Genomic DNA, 18,162 nt, shown 5'->3' on the forward strand with positions numbered 1-18,162 from the left:
CAGGTTCCCCAATGGAGCTGCTACATGAAAGCTAGCTCATGTTTGATAAATACAAATGGAACACAGCAGAAGGAAGTGAAATTAAGTACTACCCAGAAGGAAGATGTAAGAACCAGGAAAGACAGAATAAGGAATGAAAAATAAATAAGGGATAAAGGATGGAGTTGGAAAAACAAATACAAAGGAACCCAGGAGGGGCATAAGGCACAAGTATAAGTGAGGATGACTGAGCAGACAGAGAAACGTCAAATATATGGGAAAAGAAGGAAAATGGAAACAAGCATGCCCAGCCTGCCAAAGGATTAAAGTCTTAAAGACTAATCAGATTAAAATAATGATGAAGAAAAGATGAAAGAAATGGGAAGATGCATCTGGCTAGGAACAAAGCCATGCCTGAGCAGTAAGGTGTAGAGGATGGGGAAAAAGAAGCCGAGCCATTATGGCTGCCACTGTTTAAGCAGCTTCATTACCAAAGTGGACCAGATGCCAAACTGGCAATGGCGCTGTCTCAGGGTCACCAGTCCAGGGCAGAAGGGACTAAGCAATTATGAGTGGAGCAATGGTAGAGTCTGAGAGACTGGATCAGTCACCAGGAAGCAGGCATGAGAATGAGGTTAATCTTTGGTCTTAGCTTCTGGATGAAGGAGAATCTTTTATTAAGGTGGTAGGCATCAGGCTAAGTATTGGCAGTCCAACTGCAGAAAGTGCCTTTCCCCAAGGAGGGGCTACATTCTGAGAAGACACCACAGTGATACGGGATGGGGACCCTTGTCTGAAGGAAGAATCCCTGGGATGGGGAATGGATCCATAAGGTAAGCCAGGTCAATGAGTGAAGAGGAAAAACGAGACTGACCCTGGCTTGTAGCAGGGAAGAACCTTGACAATTCAAATGAGTAGCAAGGGACAGACTTGCTTAGGGGATAGATGGATTTTACAAGTGGCTCATGTTTTATAAGAGGCTTAATACATGTATGGAGTGGGCATTCTGGAGATTTTCTACCAATCCCCACTGGCACTGGCACTGGCAGCCTGGGTTCTCAGAGGGTGGTTACTACATCTCCCTTCAGGTTATCATTGTGTAATTACAATTTGAACCCTAGAACTACAATGCCCAGCATCCTGCATTCCTTCTCATGTTATGTGCTGTCGTAGGAAGGATATAAATTTTGTGTAGCACCGCCTCTTGCTTGCTCTTCCTGTGATCCTATTTGGTGGAGGGGTATGATGTGAGAGGCAGGCTCACGTGGTCTTATTTTCTTAGATAATTACCTTTTTATTCCTTTACTTTAAGTGATTATTAATAAGCTTTCTAAAATATAATACTTGGAATATTGGATGTTAATTTAAATCCTACAATTATAAACTCCTTGAGGCAAGGGATTATCTTTTGTATCCTCAGAACTTAGCACAGTGTAGGCACATAATAAATGTTTATTGATTAATTGATTCTACAGGTAGTCCTGTATAAATGTAGCACATAGCACGTAGTAGGTACACATAAATTTCTGTTGCTTAACTACAATTCCAGTCAGCACTCTTACTACTAGACTTTAAAGCTGAGAGCTGACAGCAATCACCCCAATCCTCTATACCCTAGAGTTGGTTCAAGGTTCAAATTCTACTACTACGTGGGTTTTGAGGCACATGGATATGTCTTTCTGAGCCTTCACAATTTCCTCATCTGTAAGAAGAGAAGTTTGGAGAAAATAATTTCCAAGGTCCTTTCCATCTCTAATACTATAATTTGTTGGGGTTTTAGAAAATAAACGAAGCAGCTATGATTTCCTTAGCTGGGGGATTCTAGGTACAAGAACTCATCAATAACTTAATAGAGAAACTGCAGGGGGATTTTTAAGGTACAGAAATACCAAGAGACTTTCTTACTGTCAGACACTTACCAAGTTCCAGAGGTAGAATTGGAAATCGTGTTTTCTTGACTTGATTCTCGAGGAGGGCAGTTATTAAATTGAGATGATGTTTATTTATATATTTGCATATGGTACTAGTGAGAGGTTCTCTTATCTTCTAAAGCTCCTTTTTATTGAAGGAATCACAGAGGAATAAAACTAGAATATTTCTTAGAAGATGTTTTCCCATATAAATAGTTCAAGGAAGATTAAATCACTTATTGCTTGAGTCAAAGAAGAAGAAGATAAAATAGTTTAAAAAATGTTTGAAGCATATAAAGCCTTTCATGCTTAACACCTCTGGTGTTGAACAAGGAGATGGAATTTCCCCGTTGTTAAATTCTGACTTTATTTACACATAAAATTATGAAATGACATGAAACTCTCCGCCATTCTTATTCTTTTGCTAGTGTCTTGCCTGGAGCTGAAACCAAACAAATGAATTAATGTAATTTTGCATGAGAGGAAGAAGGATACAAGAACCAGAAATGAATTTTAACAAGGTGTAAAAACATGAACAAAAATAATCTAGATGTCAAAACCCTGAATTGCCACAGAGAGTTTTTAAAAGAGAGGATTCTAAATCTGAGGGTTTCGTAGTAAGCATTTAACAAGGAAAGCTTTCTTCTCTTGCTCATTCTGTTTTGTGTCTCAGCCAAGTAGAGGGGTCAAGTGTACATTTCTGTTACATGAGATTCATATCTGAGGGGAAAGGGCAATGAGAGATAATGTGAATTAAAGCAAAGACACTTTCTTGGCTCCAGGGTAACTGGCCTGATTCATTCAAACAGAATGGAAGTCAGAAAGGCTGGTTTGCCTCAGATTCAGGACTGGGAAATTGAGACGATACGGTTACCAGAAAGAGGGCTTTCATCCACGCCACTGGTATTTTCTTTCTAGTACATTATTTTGAGGTCAAAGCCTTATAAGAAGCATATTGTAAATCTCTCTGAAGTTGCTTTTATAGGGTGCCTTCTTTCCCCTTTGAACATCATCAGGACAAGAGTTTGAACTCTTTGTCTTTAAATTCTATAACTAAAGAGATGTCTTTGAGTAAGATGGTCAGGTAGAAAGCCCGTGGCTTTAAATGGATGCTTTATGGATCATTCCAGACAGAGCCAAAATGAAGTTTTTCATATTTGGGGCAATCATTGCAAATATGTCTAGGATAAGGTTTTGAATGCACCTGACCCTATAGTAGAACCCATATGCTGAAAGCAATTAAAATACATATTTATTTTTTCAGTTACATGTAGAAATGACTTTTGATGATCAAACATAGTGTATAATCTTTGTGATATATTGATTTCATCTCTGTACTAATATTGTATTTAAAATTTTTGCATCATTATTGTTTTCTGACATTTTAGGATTCAGATTTTCTCTTTCCCTCCTTCTCCCATCTACCAAGGTGGTAAATAGTTTGATATAGGTCATAACCATATTTAATGCAATACATATTTTCATATTGCTCATGTCATGATAGAAGACACATATCACACACATATACACCCCCACCCCCACTCCCCCCAAAAAAAACCTTAGGAAGGAGAGTAAAATGAAAGATGGCATGCTTTGATCTGCACTCAGACTCCAACAGTGCTCTCTTTGGTTTTAGGTAGCATTTTCATGATGAGTCTTGTAGGTTATCTTGGAAACTTGCTTTGCTGATAATGGTTTATTCCTTTGCAGTTAATCATTGTATAATGTTTCTGTTTCTGTGTACACTGTTCTCCTGGTTCTACACATTTCACTTTGTATCAGTTCATAGAAGTCTCACCAGGTATTTCTAAACTCATCCAGTTCATTATTTCTTATAGCAAAATAGTATTTTATTACAGCCATATGCCATGACTTGTTCATCTATTCCCCAAGTGATTGGACGACCCCTCTGTTTCTAATTCTTTGCCACCACTAAAAGAGCTGCTAAAATACTTTTATACAGGTAGGTCCTTTTCCCTTATCTCTGATCTCTTTGGAATAGGGACCCACTAGTGGTGTTGCTGGGCCAAAGAGTAGGAATAGTGAAATAGTTTTATGGTCCTTTGAGCCTGGTTCCATATTGCTCTCCAGAAAGGTCTCAAATCACTTGTTAAAGACAATTTCAGAGAAGAAGAGTAGTTTGTGTGGGGACATGATGATACTGAAGGAATATGCCTATGGGAGCTTTCTCTTTTAATTAATGACTTCTGTCAACTGTGTGTTGAGGTTAGTTGTTTCTATGCTTGTAAGAGAAAAGTCTTTCATGCCTCTTCAATTACAGTGAAGACCGGGTCATCTCACCCCGGTTCCATAATGTCCAAGAACCCAAATGAGAGACAGAGTATGTTTAAAGTGTGAGAAGTTACAGGGCATGGTGTATAGGAACCAAGAAAAAATGGTTCAAGTTCTGCCTCCAACATGTATTTTTCAATGAGCCATAGAACCTCTTGAGGCCCAGATAACTCTCACTGGCTAGCAGTTGCTGACATTATTGACTTGTACTTGTAGAAATTCCTTACTGATAGCTCCCTATGCAGATGAAATATGGCATGGTAGGCAAAAAATGGTGTACTTCAGAGAAATCACCCAGGTTAGAATATTTGTGAAAGAGTTCTGGTGCATTGCTGAACCTTGAACCAACTCTAGGGTATAGAAGATTGGGGTGATTGCTGTCAGCTATCAGCTTTAAAGGTTTGATGTTGCTGAAAGCCAGTGGAAGAAGAGGAAGCTCCATTAGTTGGGACTTTAAAGAAAAAAGATTCGATTACACATAATTCAATTTGTCATTTCAGTGTCTTCAAAGACCAAGGTAGGATGGTTGGGTGAGACTTTCTTAATTCAATTCTACAAAATATATTAAGCATGTATTATGTGCATGCCACTGAGTTAAGCTTAGAGACACAAAGATAGAAAGAAAACCAACCAGACCTTACTCTTGAAGATCTTGAAATCTAATAACATGGATGTAAATAGAGGTGATAATGTGACATAATATAAAACTTCTACAGAGACATAAGGACATAATTTCCTAGCAAGGACATCAATGAACATGATTGATACTGTCCCTTCGTGGTCGCCACAATGTGACAAGGGAATCAATAAATATGATACAATATAGAATGGAGTAAGGGCAAAAATAAGATCTATGCAAAGATAAAAAAGAAGCAGAAGAAAACTTTCAGATGGGGAAATTTGTCATCCACACACTTATACACATCCATTTAACATCTTTGGAGCTCAGTTTTTCTATTTGAAATGATTCTAAATGATTCTAAATGAAATGATTGAGCAAGGTCCTTTTCAACTCAAAATTCTATGGTTCTTTGATATCTTTCTATACAGGCATCTTAACCTAATTTCTTTTGCGTAAACATTTCTCAGGTTTTTGGGCAGTGATGGTGGTTTGTTTGGAAAGAGTGTGATATGGGATTTGCATCAGATTTTGAATTCTCTGGCAATTACTTGGGCTGAACCAATGTGTCATGCCAATGCCTATTTCAACAGCCCAGTCTTATTAGAGTCTATTTCTAATAACTTTTATTTATTAGATATTTGTCAGTTCATATTGTCAGATCATTCAGTCATTTCATCCAATCTTTGTTATTCAGAGGGTTAGAATTAAAATTCTCTGGAGACATTTTATATTAATTTATAACTATTTATTAGACAGTGAAAGAGGATTACAGAGAAAAAAGGCTCACAATCACATGGCTAATTGCTTAGTTAATCTGAGTTTGCTGCTCACTTCATGTCTCTGTTCCATAGCAAAGAGAGATCATGCTGCTTCCTCAATCACTAATAACCCTGGTAATGTCACTACTTCCAGGTCTCCCTAGTTGGACAGACTTGATCTTAGTTAAGGGCAAAGATCAATCTTCCAGATGCCAGGAGTTACTTGGGATAAGAGACCAGCATCTTCTGGGACACCAGGGAGTCATGAGGTCTTTGGAGTCTTCTGATAGTATATATGGGTGCCCAATCAAGGGTGAAGCTGAGATCTAAATGGATTTTCAAAACTTCCCTTTATAAAAGGAAAGAGGGGTACAATTTATAATTAAATTCACACAAGAGAAAATAAAAAACCCAAAGGGTCAAAAGAACTCCAAAGGGCCCAAAACTCACTCTTTGAACTTTTTATGTCCATTACTGGGTATAAATGTATGTGTTGCTGTAGTATGAACATCTTAAAGCCTCTACATTTTTGTTCATCTTCATCCATGTTAAAGATTAAAATAAACAAAAAAGAATTATATTAACAGTGGGGAAACATTTCCAATTATTTTAATTTATGAGAAATGTCTCAGAAAAGATCTTGGGAAATTATAGTAGCATAAGTAAAAATGTAATAATATGGTGTAAAGAAGAACAAGAAGACCAATTCTAGCCAATTTGTACTGTATTAATACTATCTACCAACTTTTTGAGAAGGGATTCCTGTAAATATAAAATGCTAAGTAAAAAGGCAGAGTAATTTCTCAGGCCACACATGTTTTTCTTGGAGACTTAGTGTTAGAGTGAATGAACTAACTACTTAGGTTTAGAGTAGGGATCCAAGTCTTTTTTAGATCTTTTGTGAGTCTTCTGAAGCCTTTGGACTGCTTCTTAGAATAATGCTTTTAAATGAATAAAATAAAATATGTAAGATTACAAAGAAAACTAATTATGCTGAAATATAGTTATCAAAATAATTTTAAAATTCAAAATAGGAGATCCCAATAAAACTGACAATCTAAGTGAAATGACTCATTATTTGCAAAAAATATAAATCATCCAGATCACCAGAAGAGGAAATACAATACCTAAATAACATTATCTTGGGAAAAGAAATTGAACAAGCCATCAATGAACTCCCTATGAAAGAATCTCCAGGATTAGATGGATTAATGAGTGAATTGTCAAAAATTTAAGGAACAATGAATTCCAATACCACATAAACTATTGGAAAAAATGGGTAAAGAAAGAGTGCTACCAAATTCCTTTTATGACGCCAATTTAGTTTTGATACCTTACTTAGGGAGAACAAAAATAGAGGGGAAAAACCCTATGGACCAATTTCCTTAATAAATATGCATGCAGAAAATTTAAATAAAATACTAGCATGGAAATTATAGTAATATATCACAAAGATCACTATCACCAGGTGGGATTTAAACCAGGAATGTAGGGCTTGTTTAGCATTTGAAAAACTTTTAGCATAATTAACCATATCAGTAACAAAAACAACAAAAATCAAATGATTGTGTCAATAGACTCAAAAATAGCTTTTAACAAAAGACATCTATTCCTATTAAAAACACCAGAAACCAGAAATCAATGGAGCCTTTCTTAAAATGTTAACCTTAGTACCCATCTAAAATCAAGAGCAAACATCTATAATGGAGATAAGATAAACATCTTTCCAATTAGATCAGGAGTGAAGCAATGATGTTCGTTATCATCACTATTATTCAACATGTACAAGAAATGCTAGCTATAACAATAAGACAAGAAAAGAAGTTGAAAGAATAAAAATAGGCAGAGGAAACAAAATTATGAATTTTTGTAGATGATATAATGGTATAATTAGAGAACCCTAGAGAATCAATTGAGAGACTAGTATAAACAATTAACAACTTCAGTAAAGTTGCAGGATATAAAATAAATAACATCGGTTTTTCTATAGACTATTAACAAACCTTAACAGGATCAGATTGAAAGAGAAATTCCAATTAAAATACTTATAAAATACTTGGAAGTTTACTTGTAAGGACAAACCTGGGGAGTATAAGAATACAAAAAAAATTAACATAAATCATGTCAAATCCAAACAATTGGGGAAATATTCATTGCTTATGGATAGGCTGAGCCAATATAATAAAAATAACTTTTAAAGTTAATTGACTTGTTTGGTGTTGTATCAATCAAACTACCAAAGAACTATTTAAAGAGCTATAAAAAATAGTAACAAAAGTCATTAGGTAGAACAAAATGTCAAGAATATCAAGGGAATCAATGAAAAAAGAAGTTAAAGAAATCAGCTGAGCAGTTCTAGGTTTCAAACTATATTATAAAGAACTAATCATCAAAATAATGTGGTATTAGTTAAGGAATAAAGTAGTGGATCAATGGAATAAATTAAGTTCACAATATGCAGAAATAAATGACCAAGGTAATCTCTTGTTTATAAACCTAAAGATCCAAGCTTTTTGGGGATAAGAACTCAATATTTGACAAAAATTGTTGGAAAACTGGAAAGCAGCTTGCCAGAAACAAGTGATATGTCAACATCTCACACTAATTACCAAGATTAGATCAAAATGGATAAATGATTTAGACATAAAGAATGATATCATAAGTAAATTAGGGAAGGATGGAAAAACATACCTGTAATTATGGATAACTGAAGACCTTATGACTAAACAAAGGATAGAGATGATTACAGTAAGTAAAATAGATACATTTTATTGCATGAAATTAAAAAGCTTTTGTGCAAACAAAGCTAATGTAGCCAAAATTAGAAGGAAAATAGGAAACTAGAAAAAAATTTTAACATCTGATTTCTCTGATAAAGGCCTCATTTTCAAACATAGATGGAATTGAGCCAAATTTATAAAAATAAGAGCCATTTCTCAGTTGATAGAAGGGCAATAAGATAGTGACAGGCAGTTCTCAGAAGAAATCACATCTATCAATGATTATATAAAAATTATCTAAATTATTATTGATGTAAATATTAATAATATTGATATTGTTCTATAAGAAGAATACAGGGAGACATAGAGAAACCTCTACTAACTGATACAATATGAAGCAAGTTAAATCAGGAAAACAATATACACAATGGCTACAACAATGTAAATTGAAAGAAGTAAAAAGAACAAAAATGAAATAGAAAACTGCATATTTATAATGGTATAACTTGACTCTGAAGAGATGTGATATGCCTCTCTCCCTTCTTCAAAGAAGTAGGGGCTTATGGGTGCAGAACACTACATATACTGGTGGACTTAATCGATATGTAGTATAATTTTGCTGAATTGAATTTTTTCCTTTTTTAAAAAGTAATTATTATCAGAAAGGGAAGACTATTTTGACAAATGAAGAGGCTATAAAACACATCAACAAAACAAAGAAATACAGCATCACTTCTGGGGCTTCCCCTCCCCCTTTATAGGGCTATATTCAGTTTTGCCACAAGTGCTGTCTGTGGTTCTGACTGCTTCTCATAATGAAAACACCACCATCACTGGATTATTTTCTCCATATTCTTACTCAAGTTCTAGTAGTAACTCTGCTTTTGTTTATTATAAAATTCCAAGACCTTCAGAAAACTTAGAAAACTCAGATGACAAATCTTTGACATGATCTAAATCAGTTTGTGTGACTGGATATTGGGTGTGAGAGAAAGAGACAGACATGCAAAACAAATGAAGTAGATAGATGCAAACCTCTTTTTTCCCTCCAGAAATGCATTTAAAAAATCATCCAATGGTAGCACATATTACAGAATAGCAAAATCATTGAATTTCAAAATTATAGTGATCCAGAGTGATCATTTAGTCTAACACTGACAATACCAAAAATCCCATCCAAGGCTTAGATGACCTTCAAAGAGGACAAACTCCCTGTTTTTATTCTACTCTACCACCATCACCAAATATACTGAATGGTAACACTCTGGATAAAGATTATAAATAAATTTCATTTTATTTCTTCAATTGAATTTAGTTTTTCAAGTCAATCAATTATATGAATATATTGACCCTATTCTAGGTAAAAAAAAAACAAAACAAACCAAAACAACCTCCTCCCTATTCTCTGAACTATTAAAATTATTTCTAATAGGTATATCTTCCTTCTACTTTCCACTCACAATGACAAGTTCTTTATATTTATTCCAGATGAATTTTCCTTGTGTCTTATCATGTCACTGTGCTCAAAAATCTTCAATAGCTTCCTATAACCTATCATGTAAATTTTACACTTATTGTTTGGCATTTAAAGACTTTCATAATAAGAGAAAACTCTTGATTTTCTCTAGAGGCTGTACACTATATGGAGTTCTGGTACTGGAGTCAGGAAAGCTTGATTTAGACTCTGTCTTCAGATACTAACTGTGGGATTCTAGGTTGATTTATTTGTTTCAGTTTCCTTAAACTTAAAACGAGGATGCTAATAATAATACCTACCTCCCAGGGTTATTGTGAAAAATGAGATAATAATTGTAAAGTACCTAGCACATGGTAAGCATTACATAAATGTCAACTTGTCTCTTATTCATACCTCATACTTCCCTATCTTCATAATCTTGCACATACTATTCTCTCTGCCTGTAATGCCCTTATATGCCTTTCTGTTCCTCCCAGAGTCCACAGTGATTCTTCCCCCTTGGGATTTACTCAGAACTTTGTTTATACTTCTCTTATGCTTGTGTCATATATTATTTTAAGTTATATATGAATTTAAAGGTTCAGAAGAATCTATATGTTGTAAAAATAGATTCAAACTCTGGACTTCAATCCCCACAAGCCCTTGCTCCACTTCCCCAAAATGCTTTGTAATCTCATGGAATTCTCAGGTGGGCCGAGATCGAGAAGGGATTTAACCTGATTGCAAAGGCTTTTGTGGGCTCTTTTGGACTTCCGTTTTGGAGCAGACATGGCTCTTTCCATAATGTAGGTGAGGTCTTGTCTAGGCCTCTCTGGCCCAGGCACATGTTTCTTATTCTGTATTTTCTTTAATCCTTAACTTTTAATAAACCTCTAAAAATATAATATTCCTTGCAGAGAGAAACTAATTTCTACCTGCCTCAGTCTCCCCTAAATTTTAATCTTTACAATGTGTGGCATATTTCTTTGCTAGACATAACCCACTAGCTCAAAATTCTGCACATTTTTGAATTTGATATTTCAAGGATCCAAAATTTCATTGGTTGGGTCCTTTTTCTATTGTTCAGATCATATAACCTTCACTCATTATTTAACAGACTTTTTGAGATACTTGGAAAAAAATCTCACTTAGTGGCTAATCTTCTGGTGATAAATCTCTATATTTAGGTCAGCTAGTTCTTATGTGATAGTCATGTAACTCATTTCTAAGTTTAAACTTGAAGACTTTCCATTTTGGGAAAATATGCTTGACTGGGGGCAATGAGGTGCTCCATATTTTATAATATGACAAAACCTCTGACTTTCTCTATTCTCCTGCTAGAGGTGGTGCAAGGTATAACATTCTGAACCCAGAGTCAGGAAAACCTGAGTTCAAATCTGTTCTCAGACACTTAGTAGTTGTGTGTCCCCGACCAAGTCACTTAATCCTATTTGCCTTAGTTTCCTTATCTGCAAAATGAGCTACAACAAGAAATGTCAAACCTATCTAGTATCTTTGCCAAGAAATTGCTAAGTGGTAAATAATCTCAGCAAGTTAGTGTTTGATAAACCCAAAGATACCTGCTTTTGGGGAAAGAATTCACTATTTGACAAAAACTGCTAGGAAAATTGGAAAACAGTATGGGGAAAATTGGGGTTAGATCAACATCTCACATCTTATATCAAGATAAATTCAAAATGTGTAAATGACTTCAATACAAAGAGGGAAATTATAAGTAAATTGGGTGAACATAGAATAGTATACCTGTCAGATCTATGGGAAAGGAAAGAATTTAAGAACAAGCAAGAGATAGAGAACATTATAAGATATAAAATGAATAATTTCAATTACATTAAATTAATACATTTTGTACAAACAAAACAAATGCAACCAAAATTAGAAGGGAAGCAACAAACTGGGGAAATTTTTTTTATAACAAAAATCTCTGACAAAAGTCTAATTTATCAAATTTATAAGGAACTAAGTCAAATGTATAAGAAATCAAGCTATTTCCCAATTGACAAATGGTCAGAGGACATGCATAGAGAGTTTTCAGATGAAGAAATCAAAAATATCAATAATCATATGAAAAAGTCTTCTAAATCCCTCTTGATTAGAGAAATGCAAATCAAAACAACTTTGAGGTACTACCCCACACAAGAAGATTGGCCAATATGACAGTAAAGGAAAACAATAAATGTTGGAGGGGATGTGGCAAAATGAGGACACTAATGCATTGCTGGTGAATTGATCTAACCATTCTGGAAGGCATTTTGGAATTATGCCCAAAGGACTTTAAGAAAAGCATACTCTTTGATCCAGCAATATCACTACTAGATTTATACCTCAAAGAGATAAAAATTGTTGTACAAAAAATATTCATAGCCATGCTCTTTGTAGTGGCAAAAATTAGAAAATGAGGGGATGCCCCTTTATTGGGGAATGGTTGAAGAAATTATGGTATATGATGGTGATGAAATACTATTGTGCTATAAGAAATGATGAACTGCCTGATTTCTATAAGAATTGGAAAGACCTCCATGAAATGTGCAGAACCAAGAGAACATTGTACACAGAAACTGAAACATTGTAGGATGATCAAATGCAACATATTTTGCTACTAAAAGCAATCAACAATCCAGGACATTCCTGAGGGACTTATGAGAAAGAATGCTTATTTACATTAAGAGAAAGGAATGTGAGAATAGAAATGTGGAAGAAAAGAATATGATTTATCACTTGTTTACATGGGTATAGGATTTGGGGTTTTGTTTTTTAAAAGATTGCTCTATTACAAAAATGAATAATATGGAAATAGGTATTGAGTGATAATACATGTATAACCCAGTGGAATTTCTTTTCAGCTCTAGGAGCGAGGAGGGAAGAGAGAAGGGAGAAAAAGTGAATCATGCAACTATGGGAAAATATTTAAAAATTAAAAAAAAGAAAAAAAAGAAACCCCAAATGGAGTCAGAATGAATTGGATATAACTGAAAAATGATCAAGGAACAACCACAACATGCTTTGCTGGTCTAGCTTTTTGGGAATTTAAGGTTACTGACTTGTCAGGAGCAAGCACTAGAGGAAGTCTTTGATTAATGGAACAAAGAAAATGCCCAGTAAATATTAAACATTGAATTGAATAATTATGTGTTCCTGAAAATAAGTTTAATTATTACATAAGCTACTACAGTAGTGTATAATAGAGTTGACCAATGAGGGAAAAAGTGCTATTTTTTGAAATAGAAGTAGGGTTGGTTGTTATGTGGAATTAGTGGTAGCTCAAGTATTCCTATGATGCCCCCAAAATGAAAAAAAGAGACCTAAAGAAATACCTTGCGTTGAATGAAATCACTATGCAAGACTAATGGAGAAAATGTGAACAAGAATTGCAACCCCTCACCGATGGATCAAGAAATGGACATAGAATCAGAGGACCTGAGTTTAAATCTTACTTCTGATGCTGATTATTATCTAGGGTCTTGGACAAGTCACAGACCTACCCTGGACCTCAGTTTCTTCCTTTTTAAAATAAAGCAGCTGTGTGAGATTGTTTTGAGATCCCATCTGTGATCCTACACATGACCTCAGACATGTGACTTACCTCATTGGGCTTCATTTTTCTCATCAACAAAACGAAGATTTTGAACTCTATGATCTTTGTTAGCCCTTAGCTCTATATCAATGATTCTAGGAAAGAATGACTGTCCACACTGCTGAGATTCATTGAAGGGTTGAGTTATGATTAAAATAACTCATTCTGCATTGAAGACCCTTGGGCTTTAAAGGATTGGATGTTAATCTCTTGCTTATCCTCTAGAACTTCAGAAATGGGTCTATTGTTTAGTTGGTTTTCACTTGTATTCAATTCTTTGTGACCCCTTTTGGGGTTTCTTTGGCAAAAATAATGGAGCTCTTTTCCATTTCTCTCTCCAGCCCATTTTATAGATGAAGAAACTGAGACGAACAGCATCAAGTGTCTTGTGAAGGGTCACACAGCTACTAAGCATCTGAGGTCAGATTTGACCCGGGAAGATGAATTGTCCTGACTTTTGGCACAACACTCTATTGCTGCATTACGTAGCTGTCCATCCATTACAATGAGGACTTACCAAATCAATACTTTTTTGATCCACAGGTCAAAAGAACTAATAGACAACTATTTATGTTGGAAACAAATACTAACCAAAACCATTTTTGAAACAAACTGTTATTGAGCATTTTCTCTCAGTGGCCTCAGAGCATGACAGCAGAGGATAATTCTGTCTGTACCTTAGGCCACAAAGGAGCTGTTTGGAAAGCAGCCAATCTAGTCCAAGTGAAGAACTAAGTCTTCACCTGTCCCAAGGTATTTGCATTTCCTCAGATTTCAAGGCCTCTTTTACTTAACTTTCAGAAAATATTCACCAATCCCCTTAACTCCCCCCTATAGGGGCACTCCTCTCCTTTTGGTTATGGGCAAAGTAAAACCCATTCCTGTCTGATTGTTAGTGAAGTTGGACATCCAATGTGACAGCCAGATGAGGGATTGCTCATAAGGCAAACATTTATAAGGTAGGATATGGTAACAAACATTGTTTCACTTAATATTCCATGAGGGCTTTTGTAGGAAGATCATGGGCTTAAAGGAACTCCTGATATCATTCATCTTTTGGAACAAGGTGCCTAACAGATAAGAGTATGGGATTACTGGTAGTGTTATAATTTCATTCCTTCTTTTTTTTTTGAATAGTATTCAGAGATGGTGGTTGTAGAATCAAGGATGAGAAATCAGTTATTTAAAGCTTTGTTTTACTGCCTCTATTCTTGGGAAAAAATTCAATTTAACCAGGATATAATATGATCATAAAAAATAAGAAATTTGAGCATTGGACCCAGAGGGCAGTATGGAAGAGATATTTAGTTTGGATGATTATTTTTGTTACAGGGATATATGAAGTCACTTTCTGAGTTATATAGTAAAATATCAGTCTTACAAATTAGGTTTTCTCTTGATGGCACTATGGAACTAGAATAGTAGTGATTATCTTGGAAGTTACTTGGAGTAAAAGTAATCAAAAAGATTGTTGGATATCATTTTTACCTTAAGCTATACTGTGTCTGCGATTCTTTATGAAATAATTAGAAATGATGACTACCACTTAAAACAAAGTCAATTTATTATGCTAGAAATTAGGTGACTATTATATTCCTTGGTTTTACCACATGCTTCTGTTAAAGACTTATAATTCACTTTTTAAAATGTATTTTTGTATTGTCAGCTCAAAATATTTATTTATTTTTAGCCTATAAGCTCATTATTATAACTTGATTCTTCTGGTAGTATTCAATGAGAGCCAATGTGGTCATCTGCTGATGTATTTATTTCCAGGTCCAAAATGAACTCCTCCATAATGATAGAATTCTCAGGACAACTTTGCAGGTTGTTTTTTTTTTCCTTTTGGAAAAACATTTGCAAATAGTAGACGATGTAAAATGGTATTTTCCTAGTAGAGTGAATTCGCTTAAGTCAAAAAAAGTACCTTTCTGCATCTTCCTAGAGACCCAAGTGTTCCATCTTTGGGATGAACATTCTTTCTACTTCTCTTGTTTCTCTCTTTCATAAACCCCTGAACAAAAACCTGAAGCTAAACTAATAACTGGTACTTGAATTGATTGAAAAATATATTACATAAACAAGAGTTCCTCAAGATGTCTCTCTTTCTCAGGTCACACCTAAGGAATAAGTTTGAGGCAGCCCTGAAATTCTCTTATTTCATTCTCTGTATTTTTTATGCAATTGATGGCTCTTGTTGACTTCTCCATTTCAGTGGGATATAAAGCAAATTCATCAAACACACACATCTATAAACTCAATTTTCTTTTTCCTTGTACGGTCGTGATCTAGGCTTTTCACAGTTCAGTCTTTGTAATTTATACGACCTAAAAACAAAGGGCTTTGCACAATCTCCTTGCAAATGTTTTAATTGACATTCTGCTGTAATGAGCCCCACAGACCATTACCTGGCTAATTACTTCAGTTACAGTACTGCTACAATGCCATCCATTGTCCTTGGTTTGTAGGGGTATTAAATAGCATGGCAGCCCTGAGATAGGAGGAAGTGACCGTGTCCTTGTTTCCTGGAGTGCATTAGTCTGTCGGTAGCTTTTCCAAAACAGGCTTCCTTCTGTTTCACTCTTGACTGATGTCAAATCTCGTTCTTGTCAGATACCTTTGTTATTGTGGACTTCTTGACATCTGGGGGGTTGCGATGGGAGTGGGGGGAAGTTTCTGAACTCTTAAGCATCCTGGAGGTCAAATTGCAGGCTATCTGGTCTGAGAATTGGCCCCAGATCCATAGCCCAAGAACAGGGAAAGGTGATGGTCAGGAAATCAGACAAAATTGCAGAAATCTAGAAAGTGGCCAAATTCAAGGGGAGTAGAGCTGTAAAATCATAAAACTCTATAAGTAGGAGAGACTTTGGCCATCATTGAGTCTGCTATTTCATTGTCTAGATGAGGAAATTGAGATTGTGTGAGGTCAACTTCATCATCCAAGGTTCCATATTGGTTGGTGTTGGAGTTGGTGGTGATTCTATCTAATAGTTTTCCCACAAACTCAGTAAAGCTCCACTAAGATTACAACTAAGACAGGATTCAGAAGTTTTAGCTGCTGAGTAAAAATATAGAATTATATAGTTTCAGTCTTGGAAGGGCCTTCAGAGAGCATTTGGCTAGATCTCCCTCATTTTGCAGTTGAAGATGTTGAGAGTGAAGGAGATTAAGTGACTTGCCCAGGGTCACACATGTCAGTGGTGGGACTTGAACCAGGTCCTCTGACTCTAGAGTCAGCATTCTTTTACTGTGTTATACTAACTTAATAGAAGTAGTTCCAGGAACAGTTGTATGGAGAGACCTGGTAACCTTTTAGGGAAGCAAAATTATGATCAATGACTAGAAATTGTGGGCATGACATATCTGTGAGGGAGGGGTGGAATAATTGTTGTGCTAGGTCTGCTTTAGAAAAACAGGTGACAATATGAAGGAGAGAGAGAATAAACTTAAAAAAAATTAAACCCCTACTAGTTGCCAGTGACTACTGAGTTACATATATCTCATTTGATCCTTGTCACAACTGCTGTTATTCTCATTTAAAGTTGAGGAAATGAGTACAGAGTGGTTCAAGGTCTTGTTCAGGGAACACTTCTAGGAAGTAGCTGAGGCTAGATTTGAACTGAGATCTTCCTGACTTCAGATTAAATGTACTATTGTACCGCTTAGTTGTCTGGGGTTCTTGGAGAGAAAATCCCAATAAGAGGGATCTTGACATACTTGGGACAAAGATTTGATTTGGTTGGTTAGTGCCAAAGCATACTGGTTCCACTTGTCTAGTCCCAAGCTGGTTGCCAAATTCTGATGGTCTTGAAGTCTCTGAAAGGGCATTTGATGTTCTTTTATCCATGACCAAGGACCAGTCATTGAACCTCTTTGGCCTTCCTTTGTAAAATGGCCTGTAAGTGGATAGATTGAATGAGATGGCCTCTGATAACCCATTTACCTGAAGTCTGCGATCCTAGGATCCCTCTCAGATTTGACAGGTAAAGAAAGGAGGTTTTGATTGATTGATGCGAGTTTCAGATTTTCCATCCAACTGAAGCTTTCTTGGCTTTTGCTGATGAGACACTATACAGTCCTCCTTCCAGTTTGCTGAAATGATTCTGGTGGTTAACTACCTTAAAAAATAATCAAAGTTAAAAAAAAGAAATGGAAGAGAAATGAAAATCTGATACTTTAAAGAGAATGATAATTAAGTTCTTCTGGCACCTGCGGGAAGTACTAACAAAAACAGGCAAAAAACTCCCCAATCCCAACCCAACCCAACAAACCACCATCACCACCATTACCATCACAACAACCAAATTGTGTTAAGCCATGTGAAAGATAATGGAATATAATCTTTTAGATAATGAATTCAGAGAAAAGAGGGAAAAGGAGGCAAGAAAATATAAACCTCAGCAAACAAAGCCCTTTAGGAGTAGAAAAGCCTTTGAGTACCACTTCATGGGGTCAGAAAGGAAGTCGAGATTCAAGACATCAGTCACTCTGGTGGAAACCTGGTTACACAGAGAGGCAGCTGCTTGGGAGGCTATTAATGGATGGGTGTAGAGTGGAGAAGTTTGGTCAGCTCTCTGAGAGGGGAGATGATTAGCTTTATATTTACCTACATTCATAATTTGATATGCTAATCTCAACTATTCAAAGGAGGTAAAATGCTAGGCATGCTTTTTTTCTTTTTATAATTCTTACCTTCCATCTTAGAATCAATACTGTATATTGGTTCTAAGGCAAAAGAGTGGTAAGGGCTAGGTGATGGGGATTAAGTGACTTTCCCAGGGTCACACAGCTAAGAAGTGTCTGAGGCCAGATTTGAATCCAGGACCTCCT

General features: G+C 35.7%; 1 protein-coding gene across 1 annotated transcript in view; it reads left to right on the plus strand.

The window, feature by feature from the left end:
• OTOL1 (otolin 1) overlaps positions 1-18,162 on the plus strand; it is a 65,869-nt gene that overhangs the window by 33,670 nt on the left and 14,037 nt on the right. The window lies entirely within an intron of this gene.

This window comes from Monodelphis domestica, chromosome 8 (genome assembly GCF_027887165.1).
Source record: "Monodelphis domestica isolate mMonDom1 chromosome 8, mMonDom1.pri, whole genome shotgun sequence".
Taxonomy (NCBI): domain Eukaryota; kingdom Metazoa; phylum Chordata; class Mammalia; order Didelphimorphia; family Didelphidae; genus Monodelphis; species Monodelphis domestica.